The 23131-nt window shown below is 32.0% G+C and overlaps 1 long non-coding RNA gene across 10 annotated transcripts in view; it reads right to left on the bottom strand.

Moving 5' to 3' along the window:
* Positions 1–1799: 1799 nt before the first annotated feature.
* Positions 1800–23131, bottom strand: part of LOC120358721 — a 42239-nt gene continuing 20907 nt past the window's right edge. For 8 of the 10 annotated variants that reach the window (XR_005575609.1, XR_005575606.1, XR_005575605.1 and 5 more), the window contains 4 exons: positions 20534–20720; positions 20026–20251; positions 15905–16127; positions 1800–4146 (listed from right to left, as the gene is read on the bottom strand). This is a non-coding gene — a long non-coding RNA (uncharacterized LOC120358721). Of the gene's footprint in view, positions 4147–7687; positions 8550–8630; positions 13836–15904; positions 16128–20025; positions 20252–20533; positions 20721–23131 lie in introns of those variants that run through there. The other 2 variants (XR_005575612.1, XR_005575607.1) reach the window with 2 other exon arrangements.

Genomic DNA, 23131 nt, shown 5'->3' with positions numbered 1-23131 from the left:
CGTAATGAAAACACGCTTACGTGTATGGTATACGCGTGCAGTGGAAATTTCAACGCTTGGTGCACTCGCGTTTTTCACCTGATCTCTCTCTTTCTGCTTTCAAATTTTCCGAAACTTCGAGCGATCTATCCAAGCGCGATCTATCCAACCGCGCCACTCCGACGCCCAAGCTCTCCTCCGTCGAACTCGCGGACCTCGCGATCTCGATCCGGGCGACTCGATCCGCACTCTCGCTCTCGATCTTACGGCCTGTATTCTCTGTGCTCGATCTGCTCTCAATCGGAGCCACGCACACGGAGCGAGCCGAAGCGCGCGGTGTCATTCCACATCATCGAGAAGGTGACGGCTCTACCTCGCTGTACTACGACACGATCGACGTCGATCTTCACATCTTGCCGACACGCGCGTTAGATTAGAAAGAGAGCGGGAGGGAAGGAGAGAGAGGAGAGACGGAGATCGCGTGGCTCACGGTCCAGCGCCGAGTCTGAAACTGGCCGCTGCCAGAGTCAACGAGAGCACGAATCTCCTTCCGCGCGCTCCTCTCCAATTCGCTCTCTTCCTTCTTCGCGCGCCGAAGAGCACGCCGTGTGAGTCCGACACCGACACCAAGACTCTAGCAGTCTCCCTGGACCCCCCCCCTCAATCCTCCCGCGTCCTCCCGGCGCAATTTTTCTGCTCCAGGGTCGGCTTGAAATCTTCCTCGCGGTCTGACTTCGTAATTATAGGTGGACATGAAATAGCGCTTCAATATGTAAATAAAGTAGCGGGACTCATTGTTCTTCTCGCGCAAAAGAGACGCGATTTATGCTTTGACGATTATAATTTTATTGCCGTCTGCATATGTGTATAGATCATTAGCAATGAAATTATTTGTAGTGTTACCTATATAAAATTATCTATATAGATAATCACCTAAATAAAGTTGATAGCTTTATTTAATTCTTTATTTAGACTATTATAATGTATATTATCTTTGTCTTTATCTTAGATAAAAGAAATGTTACCATTTTTAAATTATCTAGGATAATGTAAGCAATAATGAGAATAAGAGAAGTATTGTCTACACAGAACTTTACACAGAAAAAAATCAATATTAAATCAACAATTTATTGTTTTATATATGAGCAAGAATATAAAATTTTAAAATAATTTATAGTTTTAAAGAGACATAAATTTGCTAACATGAAAAAATTTTGCTTTTTCATCTAAGCAAATTATGTTTGTTTAAGATTATCAAATTCCTTCAAAAATATTTTATATTCTTGCTTATACATATATGAAATAATCAATTATTGATTTGATAACCATCTATTACCATTTACTCTAATAAGAGAAGTTTTCGAAGTAATAAAGTTGTGCTCCGAACTTCATTACCAGTACTGAAAAGTCATAGTATGCGTAACATAAACTGGCAGTATATTGGAACGAAGATTAGATTACACAATAATAGTGCAATATAAAAATTGTTTCAAAATTATAAAATCGAAAATGTTTACAAGTAATTTTGTCAGTCATTATATAATGTTATATATCTTTTTTATTTTTTAACTTTTGTTTTTAGAAAATAGAGATTTAGAAATATGCATACATTGTTCGCAAATCCTAAATTATTTTGCTCAAGCGATATTATTTAAAAATTTTCTATAAGATAAAATCATATATAATTTTATCTAGATGAATTAAAAGTCTTTTATATTATTTAAGATTAATTGACATGCAATTTATCTAAATCTTCTTTTAAATAATTTTAAGTTATCTAAGTGCAACACTAATTGTTCGTGTGTATGTATACACATATGCAAAATATTATATATATTTTATTATTTTTATATAAAATACACAAACATTAAAAATAATTTCATATAGAGAGTAGAAATCGAAAAATTAAAGCATCAAGAGTTTTTTATGACCGAATCTCTCGATTAAACTTTTGCGCATTATAATTTCAAGTGGCTTGAGATGAGAACTTATTTAATCAGGCTAATGACCGGTGGATAGACCCACTCGTAGAATAAGTACCGACCACTTTTAAATAGTGTGTCCCACTGCCCACTCAGTTCTCGAAACGTTCTACTTTTCCAAGCTTACGTTCGCGATATCTTAAAAATGGAACGTGTTAATTAGGCGTCTGTACCTACGCGATATTTCCGCTCGGCTGATTTCTTGAACGGTTTATCATGGTCGGGAATTATCAAGTCGCGACTGCGTTCACGAGTCGACTACGAATTCGAAATGTAGTCTAAGAATATCTTGACTGTCTATGGGGATTCACGGAAGTGTCAGCGCACAAAGAAGCATCCTCGAACGCGTTAACGACCGACGCGCATGCAGAAGCCACTTCGGCCTGGAACCTGGAAAGGAAGCGGTTCACCGTGTCAGAAATTCTTTTTTCCCCCTTCTCTCCTCGAAGCGCAACTTATGCACATGCATAATGGACTCGTATTCGAACATTTACGCTGCAATCGCTGCACGACTGGATTCCACCTACGTCAGAGAGGATACTCTGCAAGCACGTCACCGTCATCATCGCCACTATTACATTGCCAGAAACGGTGTCGCGCTACTAAAAGTAGCGACGGTAACAACAACAACAATGACGACGAGGAGACATCCGCATCCAGTTTAGAAAGAAATGAAAGAAGAAGGAAAAGAAGATTATCGTAGTCGTCGCGAGGTTAGATCACGATGTGCAGCTTCAAATAAAGGTTATTCTGTTAGGGCTTTTGTCTCGTCGAAAATGGTGCTGGGGAAATTTTTAAATCGCTGGTATAAAAAAAGGAGAAAAAGTAAATAGAATAGGACAAGTAGAAAAGAAGATTACACAGGTAGTCATTAAATAGCACATGGATGAAGTGTATCATTTTCTGTAAATTTTTGGTTGCTAAATTCGAATCCGGAAGCAAAATTTTTGTACTGTATCTGGTTTTTCAAAAATAGAAGTTAAATGTGCCAAAAACGCGTTTTTGACTATTTCTGAAACAACGTTACAGGTAAACCTGATGTGCTAGAGACTTTCAACAGAGATTGAATTAAAGCTTGAACATAGATTTCTGAGAGCGAAGTTTAATTTCAATTTATTTGTCTAATTATTAAAGCTTTCTAATTGTAGTTGTAATGCTCTCAGAAATTTAATTCACTTCATAATAATATGTTATATCGGACTGACTAAATTAAAACATGAGACTAGATGACCTATGTCAATCACAGTAGTTCTTGACGCCGAATAATAATTTTTAATTTTGACAATTTTTACAATTTCCAACTCAAACTGCGCGCCGCTTATTCGTCGGATTTAAAACACAGTCATAAGCCTTGTAGCATTAATATTACTATTCCGGCTTTACGACTGTGTTTCGAGTCCGACGAATATGTGGCGCGGAGTTTGAGTTGGAAATTGTAAAAATTGTCAAAATTAAAAATTATTATTCGATACCAAGAACAGCTGTGATTGACATTCCAATCTCATGCTTTAATCCACTTCAATTTAGAACAAGAAAAGTTAATATCGCATAAAAAAATGTAGTTTGGAGGCTTGTTTGAATATACAATTCCAGAATTTCCTGGGCGGCATATGGTGAAGAATGATGAGCGTGAGCACTAACGAAAATCTATTACCGCTCAAAATAGGCGGGTGTAACATTATTTTCATTATGATCATTTCAAAGTATAAGGTTGAAAGTAAAACTTAATTTTAATTTTGCTTTCAATTTTGAAAACATGATCGACTCAATTTTTATTTCATCTAAAATATTATGCGCTTTTCCCTGTAAACTCGAAGCGAGAGCTACGGTTTTGGCCAAGTCGCTCCAATCATTGGAATGCACGATTAATTCGAATTGGAAGAAATTTACGTAAAAAATGTTCTCGTTGTAAGTATCCGGTTTTAATTTAAGCTTAATTTAAAACGCGAATTATCCGACGTAGAATTGCTAGCAGAAGAAGGTCTATTATTGGAGGGACTTAGCTGGGCTATTCTTTTCTGAAGATGACGAAGCTTCTCGTTGCGAACTATTCCTGCCACTGCTACTGTAGAGCTTGCTCTTCTCCCAATTGCTTGATCTCTTCTATCGCTGAGCGGAGAATCATCTCTGAATTCACATCAGCATTTGGCGATGACCGCGTGCACATTCCTCTCTTTGAAGTACACTAATTGTGAGAAAAAAGTTAACTTGATTAAATTTTTTATTTTAATTAAATTTTTTTAGTTCAAGTATTTATGTATTTAAGTACGTAAAAAATTGAACATTAATTTAAGCATTTATATATTTAAATAACAAAAATTACACATTAAAAAACAGCTTGGTATGCAAAAACACAATTGTCAGTTTGAAAGCTCGGGCAACGACAACTCGTCAACGAATCTTATGTCCGGTATCGATTTTCCGCGGCCAGCTGATTTAAAGCCTTGCTGACATTGCTAAAATGTGCAAAAGCGCACCGGCGCAACAATATTTTTAAATGATTAAATTTTAACTAATTCACAGTTTAGTAAAAATAATTAAACATGTTTAATATTTCATTGTGTTAAAATATAAAATATGTATAGTAGATATTAATAAATCAGAGAAAATCATATAAGATTCTCCGAAATATAATATGTTGTTCTATGTCTATTTATGATATTTTCAAGATGAATATTTTATGAGAAAATTTGTTCCGTTTAGGGTATGACAAGATGTCCCGCTTTCGAGATAATTGTTCCGCTGCCCCGCCGAGAAAGAAAAGTTAAATAATAATAATATTACAAACTTAATAACTTTCAGCTTAAGTTAATTTTAAATGATTTACTTTTTAATTTATTTTTATTATATTAACTAATTATTTATTTTTAAAACACATAAACTTTAACTTATTAACTTTTTGCCTATATGTTAAAAATATATCTACGTAAAAAAGAAAACAATTATTAAAAAAAAATACATTCCCACGTAAAAATATTTCATTATTATTCCATGAACTTAATTTACAAATAAAATATTAATTATTTACTCTATATTATAATTATTTTGATTAATAATTTTAAAAAATTACGATTTTATAATTTAATATAAATGCTTTTTAAAATTAACTTTTAATCTAACTTAATTAAATTAATTTAATCTTAACATAATTTTTAACTGAGATTTTTATTCACTTTATGTAACTTTTAATGCAACTAAATTATTTTATAAGTTATTAACTTTAACTTAATTTAATTAAAAAGGTATATTATCTTACCTAACCGTGACAAAAATAAATTTGGATCCATGTTATCAAGAATTTTATGCATTTATTCTCCATCATGAAATTGTCCCGCTTTGAATTAGAAAATATCTAATCACATTAGTTATTTTATACTTAATTTCGAGTTTACCTCCGGAGATGGAATAAATCTTTTCATTCGCATCTCCGTGGCGGCGCATTGAGGGAGGAGCACTGCCCGTTTCAGGAAGAGATCCGTGTAACCGGATCGACCTTTAACTTCTCTCGTTACAATAATGGAGGCTGGTCGAAGGGCCGGTCGCGCGGTAATTGGAAATTATCGTGTCGTCGCGCATGGTGGGTCACGAGAGCGCTCTCGAGAGCGCGCCGACAAAAATGCGTCCACATTGGCGTCGCGTGCTCCGACGCAGCATCTCTCTAGCGGCGGATTTATCGAGATGACCGCGGGTTCGTACGAGATAATCCGGAACAATCTACCCCGATCTCCGCGTGCGCGTGAAAAGCCGCACGAAAGTCGAGAATAAAATCCTCGCCGGTGTCGCCGCTGCGCTGTGTGAGAGACCTCTCGATCCGACCTCTTCAGGAGGATCGGATTCCCGCACTCCCACACCATTGCGGATGAGAGAAACAAACACGCACGGGACTCGGCGCCGTCGGAGAACGGAGGCCGGCTGATTTTTCGCCGTTTGACGCGAACATTTTCGCTCTTTATCCCGGACGCGGGAGATAAACGCGCTTGTAAAAGCGTCAATATGTTAATGAACGCGCGAGGGGGCTTCACCTTCGGAGTTTTCATCGCTTCCCGGAAACGTGCCCGAGGTGTCGATCTGAATTCGAGTTATGCCGCTCGTTAAATTGTAAAAATATTACACGTGTATCAAATTATAACTATTATAACGGCTAATTTTGTGATCCATTATAAAATGTATATTTACACATAGAGATGAATCTAACGATAAACCTACTTGGTAAATTGTGATAATTTTTAAAAGTTAGTAAAATAATTTAAAAAAAGTTCCAGGAGTAATAAGTGTCGATATATAACTTAAAAGGAGGTATTCATCTTTAAGATGAATAAAACATTTCATTTAACTTATTAAATATATATTTCATTGTTTAAAATTCTAAACAATGGAAAATTAAGAATACATAATTTTGTAACAAGATACTGTGTTTCTTCTAAACTAATTTAACTTTTTTAAATTATTCTTATAGATAGCCATATTACGACCACTTTTTTTCTGCCACCGATTATGCAGAGCATTAGATTTTTATAAATCACGTCCTAAATAATAAATATCTCATTACTTTGAGCCTAGAATCTGTCAAACAACATTTTGACGAATGTAATCGTTCAAGTTTCAATAGAAAATATTAATTATAAACAAAATGATTCAATAAAATGAAAATGGGTGCCATATTACCCTCTTCTCCTCTATATTTTTCATAAAATATTTCAATATTGTATATTCATACACTACGTATATATGTATAGTAATAAGAAAACTAATTATATAGTAACTAGTAAAACATTAAATAAAGTTATTTTATTAAGATTTTCAAAACAATGTGATATGTTTAGTATTAATTTATGTTTTGTATATAACCATTATGTCTTAAAGAATTACTTTCATTTATTAGCTTGATGTCTCAGCGATTAACTATGGAGTAATTAAAAATTTTTAATATACGTAAGAAACAAAAAAACTTAAATTTGTAATTGTATACAAAAAACATAATAAATTTTCTATAACTGCACTGTACTGCAGAAATATCTAACAAAAGTATAAAATAATTTTAGGTAATAAAACAAGCTAAATTTTAGAATGTTAATAAAAATTAAAAATTATGAAAAAAATATTGAAATTCTAACATCTATATCACTTTAATTCTTGTTATGTGACTCGTCAGAGAATAAATTAATAGTGATTGTCGTTTATCATAAAAGATAGAGAGTACAAACAACGAAAATATAGATGTTATTTTATTTTATGTATTAATGCGGAAAAAAACATAAAATGTAGTTGCGCTATAAATGCAGCTACAAAACCATCAAAGACAATATATTTTATCAAAATTATCAATAAATTACCATGTTACCGTAATTTTATTTTAAGTTATAATTGTAATACTGAATCTGACAGTAATTTTACATATCTCTTTACACACGTAAGAGTAAAATTACAACTTATAAATAAAATTATTCTTCTTTTTATTAATTAAGCAATTTGCAATTAAAACTGAATTTATAGAAATATTTACTTACATATAATAATTTATTAACGTTATATAACTTTTCTTAAGTTATAGTACAAACGTAAAAATGTAAATATAATAAATATGATATTATCATCATTATATAATATTACAAAATTACAGAAATTAGATAGAGTTAATGAAAGTATGGCGTATAATTAATGCATTAAATTATAATCATATTTTGAAGTCATTATTTACTCTACTTAATTATTGTATTATTAAATTTCGAGAATCCACTGATTTATTACGTTTATGAAATATTAGAAAAAATTATACATTTATATGAAAACTATAAGATATATTATTAATATTATAATTTTACATTTAATGTGATGTATTTAGAAACACAATTAGAAGCAAAACAGTACCAATTTTTTTAAAAAGCACAATTTTATATTTTTCTAGCATAAATTGTGTAATTTTTAAACATGTTATTTATTTAATTTTACATATTTTTTACATGGAGTTTATTATCGCTAATATCTCAAAATAATCAATAAATATGCCCAAGATTCGCTGTAATGACTAGAACTCGAGTAACCGGCTAGACCATTTTTGTTCATCAAGAATGCCAAAAGTATCATTTTTTTTCGTAACATCATGGAAAAGTAGAGCTGAGTTCAACGCCGTGTATCGCGTGGGACTAATGATAATTAGGTTGGATCAGGACGCACAGAAGGCGATGAGGAGAAAGCGCTGTATTTGCGCGTGCTCATAATCGAGAGGAGCATCCGCGCCTGTTTACAACAGAATTCGACGCCGATGTTGCAAGGTTGAACCAGTGCTCCGAAGCCTTGTCCGTAAATACGTCGATGCGTGTACCTTGTAAATTCGATACCGGTATCGTTGGCAACTCTCGATAAAATATAAAACTATTTAACGCGTGTATATATTTCACTTCTCGTTCCTTCATTTTTTTTCTCTCTCTCCAATTATCCGCGTATAAATTGAGATAAATTTTTCTTGACTGCGGAATTAACTATCATTTATATTTTACATCGTGAGGCTTCAATTATCTGAGTAAAAATCATTGCTGGCCGATAAATGCCGGACGCGCGTCATTCGCGCGTATCGAGGTGCGTATCGCGCTGCAAAGAAAGGGAAAAAGAACTGGTTTGAGCTGGTCGTCGAAGGTAGATTCGAACCGCGAATAGACGAGAGCGGCTTACCCACATCCTTGGCACGATCCGCAACGGCGGTGGCGATCTCGCTTAGTGCTAATTGCCAGTACTAATTGCTTGTCACCGCGCTCGTCGCGGATACTCGCACGTACACGCTTCTACGTACGACACCGAACACTCTTGGGGATACGAGGCACGTCGCGCGCGCGACACGATGACTGTCGATTCCGACAAAGGACCGACAAAGAACATTCCGCGAAAGTTTGCACAGACGGTGTCTCATGGGTCTTTACGCGCGCGATACGCGAAACGCTCGCGCGCGAAAGCGGAGGCCGTTGCCACTTTGTCGTCGCCGAGGTCCTCGGCGATTTATTTCTCCGGACGCGAGACACTCGGATAATCATACGACTGAGATCCCACGGAGATCGCCTTCGTCTTCATGGAATCTCAATGTCGCGATATTGATTTAAGACGAAATCGGGTTTAAGCGGATTTCAGAACTTATCGCGAAATGATCCTCTCTCGTAAATTTAAGATTGTAAATTTTCTCGATATGAAAAAGGAGTAGGGTCATTGCCCTTTAATCAAATAATCCAGTAAATGACTATTTAAGAAAAATATTAAAGTTATAAGACTTTCAAACAATAAATTGCAAATTAATTAATATATTTAAACTTAATTTTTATATAAATTAGAATAAAATATATTTTTGTTTATTTGAAAATGTAATTGTATTAATAAACAATTTTAATTATAAATTGAGCGATGAAAATGTCAAATATAAGTGAAAGAAGCTAATAACAATTGATACCTAATATTAGGTGTACGAATGTATTCAATTTTTTAGCTAAATTCAAGATTTATTTTAAAAGAAAGTAAAACAAATTTTTTAAATCAAAATGTTTATCGTTACTTTCTATTAAGTATAATATTTTAAGCCACCTTTTGTACAGTTTATGAATTCCATTCAGAATTCAGAAAAATGCAATGTCTTTGGACGTGATAAAGTTGTCAGACCATTTTTGGACTACTGATTAAAAATTCATATCGGATAAGGCATGTTGCATCGACCAAAATAATTCGCACGTGCTGTAGAATACGCCGGTTGCTGCAAGATATCCCAAGATTGATTATAATGTCTTTTATGTTATAAAAATGTGTGGCTTGGTGTTGTCAAGCAACAATTTCACAGTTCTCATTTAACAGTACACAGGCGCTTTCTTTCCAATTCCAGGCGGCACAAACGGATTAATTGATATTGTCATAAGTTCGCAGTAACTGTTTTACTCGGTTCCAACTCATAATAAATAAAATCTTTGATATTCCTTCAAATGCAGAGTAGAACCATCTTTCCGAGACGTTTGGTCTTTGTGACTAATGTTGATGTTTCGCCGGAATTTATCCATGACTTCTTATGTTTTGGATTGCGAAAAAGTATCCATTTTTTTATCGTCTGCAACAATTTTGCATGAAAAAGATTTTTTACGCTATTATTGGGAAGAGAAAGTTACACAAACACTCGTTAATTTTTGTGAGTTCATGCGGAATCATTTTCCTTCTTTTTGGATCTTTTCCATCTCGTGTAGGCGTTTGGAAGTAGTTTGCTGCGTTACTCCTCTAACTGCTTTGCAAGCTCTTTTTGCGCTTGTACCGAATTCTCAGCAAGCAGTTGCTCCAAATCATCACTGTCACACTTTCGAAGGCTTTCAAGGCGTTGTTGTCAGACTGCTTTTAAATTACTGTTTTTAAACTTAAATGAGCACATACGATATAATATTTTCTCCCACAAAAAAATAAATTAATTTGCACGCTTTTGCAGCATTTTTTTTCTTGTTAGAATTTGTAAAGAATACATTATTGGATATGCACCTTATCCTTTATTATTTCTGTCGCTATTAAGGGAATACTGGACTATTCCCTTAAATTTTGAATATTTTTTAATGTTATGTTGAACCTTTTACCAAACTAACATAAATGTTATTTTTAATAACTATATGTTTACTACACAAAAGAAAAAGTAAATTAATTTAAAATTTTTTAACTGCTTAAAAAAATTTGGATTTATTTGTACTATAATAATAATTTTGATTAAATTATGCAATTCCTAACTCAGTGTCTTAGTAATTCTGAAAAGATTATAATTGAGTAATGAAAATCAATGGTAAATTGATGATCATTGCGAGGAAATAAAATTTGAACGTAGTCAATGTTATAAAAAGTTAGTAAGAAAAAGTCTTATCTCTTTAATAATTTAATAAATCTTTACAATATTTTTTTTTCTAAAATACTTATTAATATCATTAAATTGCTTATCAATTTAATCAGTGATATTCCGGTTTAATCTTTAAACTATAATATAACATTCAAAAAAATCATATTATTGGTAAACAGCGGTCTGACCGCTATCATGTTTCCGTTAATTATATAAATTTTTCATAATGAAAAATGTATATTTTCAATTATTCTAAATACTCGTGAGTAGGAGAGGCGGCGAAAGATATTTTAATGTGAGAATTAATAAAAAAATCTTATATACAAAGTGTCTATAAAGTTTGTAAAGAACTATAATATTTATATTTCGGAAACATTCAAATTATAAGAAGCAGTAAAATTCAAAAAATTATTATTTCCATTTTAAAGTTTTAAAAGTCTTAAAAAAGTTGAACCGTAAAAACTTTCCCAACAGTAAAATATAACTTTACACCAGTAAATAAGAGTTAAATAAAACGATGATGAAGAAATACGTAAATGCTTAATATTGCAATAAAAGTAACACAAACGGTAAATCCTGGTATGTGGAACTATTACAATTTTTTAACCATTTCATATTATATGTTTTCAGCGAATGACAATGGGACTACTGCAATGCTGGGGACAGATGAGATATGAAGGTACTATGAGTTTAGAAGGCTTCTTGTCAAAGAAGTTAAGCATGTCAAGTTATTGATAACTAAAGTTTAAATAACGGTCTGTAAGATGGACATTACGGTTTAAAGGTTAAGCTTTAAAACTGTGTTTCAAGACCGGCAAATAATCGCAAATAATGCATGAGCTAGGAATTGTATAATTTATGCAAAATTATTATTTCACGTCAAAATTCGTTTTGACAAATATTGGTTTCTTTTGCTATTGTTTAATTATATTAAGTTATTTTTATTTATTCATTGATCGATACAATAATCCTATTATAATTAGAAATTATTTTATCGGGAAAAATTTTATTGAGGACTTTTTCGCCGTCACATCGTATGTAAAATATCCGTGATCTCGCACTACTGATTTGCTTTTACGATGTGAACAAGTTACATTTGGCTCATCGACAATCGGAGTAATCTTTAAAATCTAATCTTATTCTTTTCGATGCACAATGCTGAAGAGAAGGCAAGAAGTATCGCATTGATATAATAATATGATTATTATCGATAATATTATTTATGAAGCTTTCATGGCAAGTGATAAAGCGAGAAGGATGTTTCAGCTGACATGGATTCTATTTCGCGATGTCGGATTTGTTACTGTCACCAAGGGGCCTACAGGAGCATGCAGAGAGACGCAAATAAGAGACGTGGTTTCACGTTTGAAAATTCAATCTCAAGCGGGACCCGAATTCTAACTCATAGAGACGCATGTATCCGAAGCTATTAACTATTCTCTTATCATCAATCGAACACGAGATAAATGGCCTACTTGCTGTCCAAATACTTATAAAATTCGATCTTAACACTTTATATACACGAAACAGAAAGCACAGTTCTCTTTTTTGAAAAATACTACAAACATCTGTTTAAATAGGGCTCTGTAAATATTGTAAAATAAAATATCACAAAAAAAATATAAATTGTGCCTCTGCAATTTTTCGAATGATTTGTCACTTTAATAAGAGTAAAAAATTCACTCCTAGAATGGAAAATTGAGTCTGTGCAATTTTCAAGTGATTTTTTACCTAACAAATTTTAATAGTATCTTCTCCCCAATAAAGTTTGGCAGTGAACAAACCTAATTTTAATTCATGCATGTCCTTTATCCAAAGCGTTTTGAAAAATTATCTCAAGTTACAAATGACCCCATCATGTATGATTGAATTTTGTATGATAAAATGATTGTTTGTTTTATATCTGTAAATTTTTTTCTTTATTTTCAATCAATCCTTGTTTATATTTAAAAAATTTCACGAACTATTTAAAAGATTAAAATTTAAGCTTTAACTTTGAGCTAAAATGCGAAAAACATCGTTATCTCATTGCATTCCTATAGTTACTGGTACAACTTTTTTTTCCAAATATGCTTATTGTTATAACATTTAATTAAATATACAGTTTTAATCTTTTAATTAAAAAAAAGTTTAAGATTTTCAATATTTGAGACATTATCAATAAAATTAGGCCATTCACCCTATCTTTTTTCTTTTTCACGGCCGTAGACTATAGCATTACGTGGTTAACTCTGCGTAGATTCCTCGCATTTGTGCGCGAATACACGTTCACCTCGCGGCGTCCGAAAGGTCAAATCTCCACTTTCCAGCGGTCAATCGTGACTGTCACGATCGGATAACTCGGAAAACTCATGCCATTTGCAGAGAGAAAGAGAGGCAGGACGCGACTGCGAGGTCGGCTCCTATCCGGTGCCGTTCGAAATCAATTATCCCGAGAGATGGAAACGTATCATGCGTGTACCAAACGCGGGAGGATCGGCGCGCTTAATGATTTCTGTTTATAGGTCTACCTCCACCGGCAGATGCGATAAATTCGTGCCGCGCGTCATTGTTGACTTTGATGGCTCGTTATTTGCGGCACTGTCCTCGGCGCGATACGTTGACGTCTTCGCGCGCAATAAAATCGGTACGTCTCACTTTCGTGCCGCCGCTGCCGTCGCCGCCACCGCGACGCGACGGGACGAGATGGGAGCGAAAAGCCGGCGCCGATGACCTCAAGAAGTCTTCCGGCACGGCTGCCCCGAGGGAAAAATCTTATCGGCGATTTACGAGCTTGACGCGCGACCGGCCGACCGGTCGGTCGGCGAGGAAGAGAGCTTCAGGCGCCTTCCATTTCGAGCACGGAACACGTGGCTCCTTTTGAACATCAGGAATTTTATCGTTGCACGCGAGTAAAATTAGAACCCGGGAGCGTGATATGATAAAGACCCGGCGAAGTGGAGGCTCACCGGGTGGTCAACAAGCGACAGCCGTAAATAATCGCAACATCCTCGTCGGGGTACTTGCGCGAATTAAGGAACCTCGTTGGGAAAACTTCTACACTGAAAAAAAAACTTATTTAAACAAAAGAGAATTTCCTTAATTTTAATGAATTAAAGTTTGTATAGTACTGTAAACTCATTTTTGAAAAATAAGTAATTATATTTATTAAAGTAAAGAACATAATTCTCTTTCTTAGTAAATCATTCATTAATTATAAAATATATTTTATACACTACAATCAGCGTGTATTGAAATATAAATTTTATTTTTTATAAATTAGTATTATTCTTTCTATTAAATTATTTGTTAATTGTAAGATGTAGATTGTATAATACATTCAATATTTATTGAAATATAAATTTTATTTTCTTATAATTTAGTGATTTTTTATTAATATGATTTTAAAAAATAAATTTGCTATTAAGTAAATTATTAATAATTTATAAAAAATACTTTGCATCATATAGTAAATGTTTACTTATTTTTAAATTATTATTTATTAGAGATGATGAAAATTGTTTCACTTATAGAGCGTAAGAAGATATATGATGAGTTTACTTGAAATTGTGTAGATTTAATGTTTTATTTATCGTCTTGAAAAAACACTTTCCCGCCTAGTAAGATTTAAATCCAGGACCTTTGAATCTCCTGCAAATGTGCTATGCTATTTCTTCAACTGAGAGATGTGTTATTGTATATTGTATATTTAAGGTTGACAGTGCACTTATTATTGCAAATAAAAAATTATTTACTAAAATTAAGAAAAAAGTTTTATGATATAAAAGATATTTAAATTAAGTAAATATAATTTTGGTGTAAAATATATTTACTAAAATGAAGTAAACTTTTTTTTCTCGGTGCACTAAATGCCCAATGAGTTATTAAGGGGAAAAACTTGTATATAAAAAAATGTCTTTTAAAAGTAAAAAAGAATTTTCTATAAATAAAAAATTGTTTTGTTTTATGTCTAGTATATTACTTTTGTTCAAATTTTACACACAGAAAAGGGATTAGCCAAAGCTAAAATCTAGTTATGGCAGCTGAGATGTCTTTAAAATAGGAACAACTAATATTGCTGCTGTCGTTTTTATTTTAGCTAAATAAAATTGTATCTTGCAGTAAATATATTTTATCTTTAAAAGCCAATTTTTAGCATCAATAGAAAAATTCGATTTAGCTACTGATATTTAACTAATACTTTTAAGTCATTTCTTTCTGTCTAATAATTTTATTTCTTGTCGTATATTTTGCATGTCCCTGAACTACAGCAAAAATAAAATCTATTCAGTAGTAAATTAATGTAATTATCTTGGATACATTTTTAGCTGCAAGGAATATTATGGATAAAGTATTAGTTTTATTGCTGCAGCAAAAATATTTGCAACGATAGAAAACGTTGTATCTTCTACATATAAGTGAATGCATATTATAACTAATTGCTACAATACATGTTGCAATGGCTGCTAACTGAAATATGTACTATAACTAAACCTTGTGTATCAAGCAACAAAACTTTTTTGAGTAAATAATATAAGTAAGGTATTAGCTGTCCATAAATTACGACTGTAATTTAATTACTACACGCAGTTTTTAGCTATAGCAGCTACTTTTTTCTTTCCTCGATATCATTAAGGAAAAACGGCACGATGTGTGCGCTAAGCACGTAATGAGAGCTAAGTGAATGGATCGCGTGCACGTGCGAGTTCCTCGCGATTTATGATCTCTTAGAATTAGGCACAATAGGAACGATCTGACTCTTGTGTCTAATAATCGTTGCTTGGTCGCTGTATATGGAACAGGACTCTACTCATTTGTGCTGACGTCTAGAATTTGCACAAGTACCGCTCTTAAAAACACATATACATACAATGACTATATTTTCTTGGAGAAAATAAAAAATAAATCTAAAACAAGAGATTTTTCACTTTTTCCTATTGGGTCTGAGTGTATAAACGAATTGTATTAAAGAATCTTACAATAGTTTTAGGAAACTGCTTTTTCTGCTGAATGTAGCCTATGTAGCTTATATCTAGTGAACTTTAAGTAAGTCTAACAAATTAGTATTGTATTAATCGAGTAAATCAACGTACTTTGCTATTAGGCGTGACTTAACACTTGTAATACTTACTGGACTCATTTATTTTTGTTTAATATTTGATGAACAACAAAGCTGAAATTCAAAGAGTGTTGCGAGCGTTAAGTGTACTGCATCCTGTATATGTCGTCTTCTGCGTATATATTGTGCATCTTCTTTATTCGCTTCCACGTTTAGTACATCATATCGCTATTTTGATATTTCTCACAGTATAGCGAACTTTGCGCCTAAATATCCTTGCGGAATAACGAATTTTCTGTAAAACATCAAAAGTGAATCAGTAAAGTATTATACATGATGGTCAGTTGTGAGTCTGACCAATTTTACACATTATGTAAATTTAACAATGAAAAAAAGATAAATAAGACGCGGCGAACGAGCAAGAAACAACACCTTTTATATTCAAGTTGGCTTCGCCGACTAAATAATGTGAGAAGCCTACAAAGCCAATTTCTAGTTTGATACAAAATAAGGAATTGATTTTGTTGAAGTGATCTTCGAGCTATGATGTGCGACAAGATTAAGTAGTAACTTGTTAAAAAGTTAAAAATTAATAATTTTTAACTTAACTTTACTACTCCAACCTCGAAGAAGTCTCTGGATTTTCTTTACTTAACTAGGAGATAATTGCAAAGGAATCGGATGGAGGTAAAAAGAACGGTAACAGAAATTGTTTTGTAGGTACATATAATAAGATGTATGCCACCAAACGCACTAAAAATAACTCTATATATAGGTCATCGTGCCACAAGGACGCTATGACACTTATCAAGCGTTCGGCGTTCGCTTATCGGTCTTTATTTCGAGTCAACGAACCTAATTGCTTTGACTCAGAATCGAACCAAGTGCAGATCTTTAAGTTCTGGAGCAAAGAATGAAGGAAAGGAAAAGTCACAAAAATAAATTTAATTAAATAATATTAATTAGCATATGGTAATTTATTTTATCATTGATTAACAACAAAGATTTCAGGAAAACAGGCATTATTTAGTATTATATTGTTTTTAGTAAACAAATATAACTAATAAAAGAATAATATAATGATTGTAATGAAATTTTACATTTTTCTAGAATATTTATAAGTAGACATATAATAAATATGTATATATGAACATATATGTATTTTTAAATATATGTATACGCACAAAAATAAGTGATTCTTGAAAAAATTTAGAAAATATAGATCGCACAAAGTTTGTTAAAAATCCAAAGAGTGTGGAATTTTATTAGCTTTATTTTTTATTTAAACGTTAATTTTCATAAAATAAATAGTTTCTGAGATATAAGCAAAAAACCGATTTTGTCCCACATTTTTTTCAGATAGTACAGCTCGCCATACCGCCACACATGGGGACTTTAAAGTATGTCTAAAAATACACCATTGCATGCCTATATACACAAATTTCGTTTTTCAACAATTATTTTTTTTTTAAACTTTATTTTGGGCTATAAGGTTGTCATTCGAATTACTAGTCAAGGAAATGGCTTTCTCTCTCTTTAATAATTGGAAAAATGTATTTGTGTGAAGTTTGAAGTATAAACTATTCGTTAATTAATCGATTAATCTTAAATTCCATAGGAAGTGTCAGGAAAATATTGCGAGTCTCGTCAAATCTAAACTCGAATAACGGAAATGGAATGCAACAATTCTAGTCAGAGCTAAAACGGAATAGCGGAAATGGAATTGAAGGAATAAAATGAACTTTTATAATACGTGCAGATTATAGCTAATTAATAAAAGTTTATTGAATAGATAATTAATAAAAATTTATTAAAAAAGTATAAAGAGAGATATTTTGATATTTTTCATATTTCCCTCAATTGTAAATTATGTTTTTTTTATATACTCGATTAACTTCTACGTATAGAATGATTGGTAAAACTCTATGGCTAATAAATTGGTGTCGATTAAAATTATATCGCATTAATATTTACTTATAAGGGAACCTCTCGAAGTGTTATACCCCGATTTTAATGAAACATTACATATAATAAATCTATAAATATCAAGAAGTTGAATCATTCTCGTAGTTTTCTTTGGTATAGTTAAAATCCGTATACTTTATCTTCTTTTGGCATAAGTTCTTGCAGACTGACAGAACAATGTCCGCTCCAAGAATCTAACAACAGCACACTAAAACCTCCAGTAGCGGGTACAAACACATTTGAAAACCAAGACTGAAAGTGTTGTGTACTTAATTTGCCCAATTTTAATGCTGCAACGAAAATGTTTGCAAATCTAAACAAAGTTTCTTCTACACGTAGTCCGAAACTTCCACTCGCTTCTTTTAATATCACTAGGAGAGAGGCAATTTCAATTGTCCGCTTGCAGAAATTATGGACATAATTGTGTAACTGTGGTTGGTGTGTATTTGCCAATTGTAATTGAACTATGCTTTGTACTGTTTTAACACCTTGCGTGGTCAATGTTCTGTCTGAATGTAATTTCAAATTGAATCCACTTTTGGCTGCATTATATATAATATATTCTCTAGATGTCTAGATCAAAAATATTTATATAAGATTTTACGGTAGATATGAATTCCTGACAAACAGTTAGTCTTATATAAATTTTTTTTAACTAGACAATATATATTATATATAATGCAGACAAAAGTGGATTCAATTTGGGATTACATTCAGGCAGAACATTGACCACGCAAGGTGTTAAAACAGTAGAAAACATAGTTCAATCGCAATCGGCATAATTGTATAACTACGCACAATTATACAATTATGCCCATAATTTCTGCAAGTGGACAATTGCAATCACCTCTCTATGTGGTATTAAAAGAAGTGAGTGGAAGTTTCGGACTACTAGAAGAAATTTTGTTTAAACCTGCAAACGTTTTCGTGCAGCATCAAAATCGGGCAAATTACCTGTACAACACTTTCAGTCTTGGTTTACAAATGTATTTGTACTCTCTACTGGAAATTTTAGTGTGCTGTTGTTGGATTCTTGGAGCGGACATTGTCCTGCCAGTCTGCAAGAATTTATGCCAAAAAAAGATAAAGATATACAAATTTTAACTATACCAAAAAAAACTATGGGAATGATTTAATCTCCTGATGTTTATGGATTTAGAATATGAAAAAACTTTGTGAAAATATTCAGTAATTGCGTTATGTTATTAAATTATGATATTAATTTACATTTGAGAAATAATATCATCAATTTGTAATCTTTAACTCATATACAGCTATCTTCTCCGCAATTTCATAATCTTTTTAAATAGGCCTGGTTTAAAAGTGGATACATCGAGGAACGGCCGCCACATTTCGAAAATTTAGTAGATGTTTGTTTCTCTGGAAAGGATATTCAAGAAATATCATTTTGCTCCATATGTGGTGCACCTGCTATAATACAATGTTCCTGTTGTAACAAATGTTTTTGTATGTAGCATTTTTTGAAGAATATCCTAATTGCGAACATTTTGTCATATAGCACACTTCGAGATGTTCCCTTGTGAGTTATTGTCAAGAAACAAAATAGTGTTCCCTTCCTTTTCTCCATCGTTAATTTCTCTAAAATCAGTCTAACATTAATTATATCAAAAAAGGTTATTTATCGTCAGTGTCCTTCTGTTTTCTCTTGTCTGCTCCAGATACAGCGTTGTTACATTTTTGTTTGAATGTTGCTTTAAACAACTTTGTGTGTTTTATCACACTCGATTATTGAAAACATGTGTCTTGTAATAATAAAAAGTAATTATTTTTATAGAAATTGTAAAAATTTAATAACAAAATTAATTTGTCATTCAAATTAATTTATATATTATTTTTCATGATATTGATCATAAAAATATGACACGTGAAACATTAAATCTATAAACTGCAAATTATTCATGGTGTACATTTTTATACATATATTTTATTACATCTATATGAGAGACCAAAACTTCACAATTATAATAAATTGATACAAATTTTAAATTATAACTAATATAATATAAATTAAATTATAACTAATATAATAAAAAATATAAATAATAATATTTATCATGTATTTTTATGCAATAAAGTATACAAATAAAATCAAAAGATTATATTTAAAATATGAGATTTTACATTTGAATACTGCTTTATTAGGAAATTTATTATCAAATTAAGGTACATAAAATATTTTATAAATGTTTTCATTTAGGATATTTTACCTTCAAATGCTTCAAGACGTTTTTAATTTAAACGTGTTGTAGGTATTTTGGTTCCTTTCATGATATTGTCAATTTTCTCAGGCAAACTAGATGACGCTATAGACGTTGAAATTCTTCTTTAGAAAATCAACCGATAGTAAATCGCATGTGTATTGCAAAATACTATTTTTATTACAATTTCTAAAGAGAACAATACAAGAACTTCTGTCCCACCGAATTTTTTGTCCTATAAATAAGAAAAAAATAAATTATTTCTATAAACAAAAAAATCTATAACAAATATTTGAAAATTGTGTTTATTGCATTATTGTAATATTCTTTATTTAATATGATATCTATTGTATTATTTGTAGCTTTATTTTTAATTTTCTATAAATATGTTGCAAAGAAAATCATATAATCCAATCTTAAATTAATTAAATTTTGTATAAACATAAAAATAAGTGTCCTATCTTTATATACATTCATCATGGTGTTGAAACAAGTATATTTTTTTTTATAAACTTACCTAAAATATTAAATGGGATTATCCATATTTCTATATTGTTTTTAATCATATAGATATCGTTAATAAGGTTTTCAGTTTTATACAGAAATTGTTTTTGGAAATTTCCAAGCGGTCATCCATTCAAGTCTTAATCAACACCAACGTTGCTTGACTTCTACATCTTTTCCAAACTGATACCTGTGATGATCTGTGAACAACGTACGTATATATTACTAATATGTCAGGTTCATATATAAAATATTGAAAAGATAAAACATATACGAGGGTTATTTGGAAAGTAAGGTCCGTTTTCTACATAGCTTCCACATTTGTTTTCGTATTTTCCGAATAACCTTCGTATAATTAGAGCGCATTATTTATATAAATCTATATATTATGGTTTTGCATTAATTTTTGTAATGTATGCGGAATAGCATCTATAATTGGTCATTATTCTGCAGAGAAAACACTCCAGAAGATTAGACAGAAATATAATTGGCTCAACATAACTATAGACGTCAAAGGATTTATTAATAAATGCGAATCATACAAAGGTATCATAGGCAGTATTTAAAAAACGTGTATTTGAAATACATATTTAAATACATTTTGAATCTTGTCTTTACATACAGTTTTTAAAAATATTTTATATTTAAAAAATTTTACAAGAATATTTTTTATATTTTAAATTTTGTTGTAAATACATTTAAATTACGTAAAACAATCTTTAATGATAAAAATAAGAGTAAGGTTATCTATTAATGAAGGAAATTTTTATTTCCCAAGTTTCCCTCAAGTAGAAGAGGAAATTTCTATCTCCTCCACCACGACAATCTTCAGGTACACGAAGAACACGGTTAATCGTGACTGATCGACGCAACGTACACATATCGACAATTTGACGCACATTTATTTTCCTGACACTTCCGAAGCTCCTTCAATTATTGTGAGTTGACCCACCTTCAACGAAAAGGAAAGGAAAGAAATCCCCTCAGGTGTGTCTGGTTCTCAGACACACTGTTGTAATAATTATTTGTGCGACATTGAGGCAACTACTGTAAGGGTCGACATTCACTTAATGCATGAATTTGCAGCCAAAAGATGATTCACTTTGCGACGCGATCTGTTCTTTATGAGAAACGAATGCAAAACCTCCTGATGAGCACGATAATGTCACATGACTATTATTGAGATGATCGAAAACGAATTAATTCTCGCACGAAACTTTTTGCACAGCGCGACATGACGCAACGCGTCGCATCATTCACGCATGATCCATTAACATTCACGAATTACTAAAATATTGACAATAAAATCCCACGCCAAACAGTAAATTTACTATATAGGAGTAAAATTTAAACACGTGTATGTAAAATTATGAACAAAATTTATTAATGCAGGAAGTAATTTTACAAACAATCTGTAAGTATACCATGTTTAATTAATTTTTCATAATATTTCAGTATTTTTTATTGAAATAAAAAAGATAATACAAATTTTAAATATAAAAAAGCTACAAAAAGTCAATAAATTTACCAAAAAATAAATACATTTTCTTCGTAAAGTCTCATCGATTTTTATCAATGTGTAAATACTGCCAAGTCTAAGAAAATAATCAAGTTATCAAGCGTGTCAGAAGTAAAGCTAAAGAAAAGTGGAAAAAAATTACAAAATGACATGCAAGTCTTTTCGACTCAGTTTAATCCATTCCACTTTCCAGGGACGGCAGGACCAGTATGGTGGGTATGGTGACTACCATACGTGAGATTTTTTAGCATATGGTATACCATACGTAAATTTTAGGTTGACATTTTTTTAATAAAAAAAATTCAAAAAATAAATAAAGAAAAAATTTCGATAAATGAAGGGTTTGCACTTTTCGCTCTGTATATATACATGCTTTATCTATCGATGCTCGGTAGATCGAGGATTGAATTCAGTCAATATCATCGATCTGCCTGCCTATTCGACAGTTTCGGGCAGTGATCTGCATATTGTTGTACTTTTGTACTACATACGTTGTACATACATATAGTCTAAAGGTATAATTTCATGTGCTACAAACTCGTGCTGCAAAGAGGTCATGATCGATCAGAGGTCGTGATCGAATTGGACGAATCAGCAGCCACACCATCGTCACTCATTCGTGTTATTCGTGTATCTTAAAGCGAAGCATTGGTATTAGTGAGGTTATGGATAAATACCTTCTGAAGAAAAGCAAGCAACCAAACCTCAATGTGGAACTAACGACATCATTTAGTTTGGACGCTTTTAATAATAATATGCCCACTACTTCTGCGACTTATGCGACTTCTAAATTAACCTCAAACTCTAAGAAGTCGACTTTGGCCAATGCCAGAAGTGTTAGCTCTATTTTAGATGTTTCTGAAGAAAAGAATAAACGTATGTTTCCCCTTCTTATTTTTTTCTTTTTTCCATATTTTTGGCAACATTATTAGTATGTTAAATTTTGGAAATTTATTTCTAGAAGTTCTGTCTTAAGCTTCCTTTCGACGCTGGCAAAAATTGTATCCCTGGCTATTCTTGAGAGATAATAAAGAAGGAATTTGCTCAGTTTGCACAGAAGCTGTCAAAAAACAATTTGCGCTGCCAAATAAT

Source organism: Solenopsis invicta, chromosome 9 (genome assembly GCF_016802725.1).
Source record: "Solenopsis invicta isolate M01_SB chromosome 9, UNIL_Sinv_3.0, whole genome shotgun sequence".
Classification (NCBI taxonomy): Eukaryota; Metazoa; Arthropoda; class Insecta; order Hymenoptera; family Formicidae; genus Solenopsis; species Solenopsis invicta.
The sequence above is the reverse complement of the archived record's forward strand: the minus strand, read 5'-3'. Positions and strand labels throughout refer to the sequence as shown.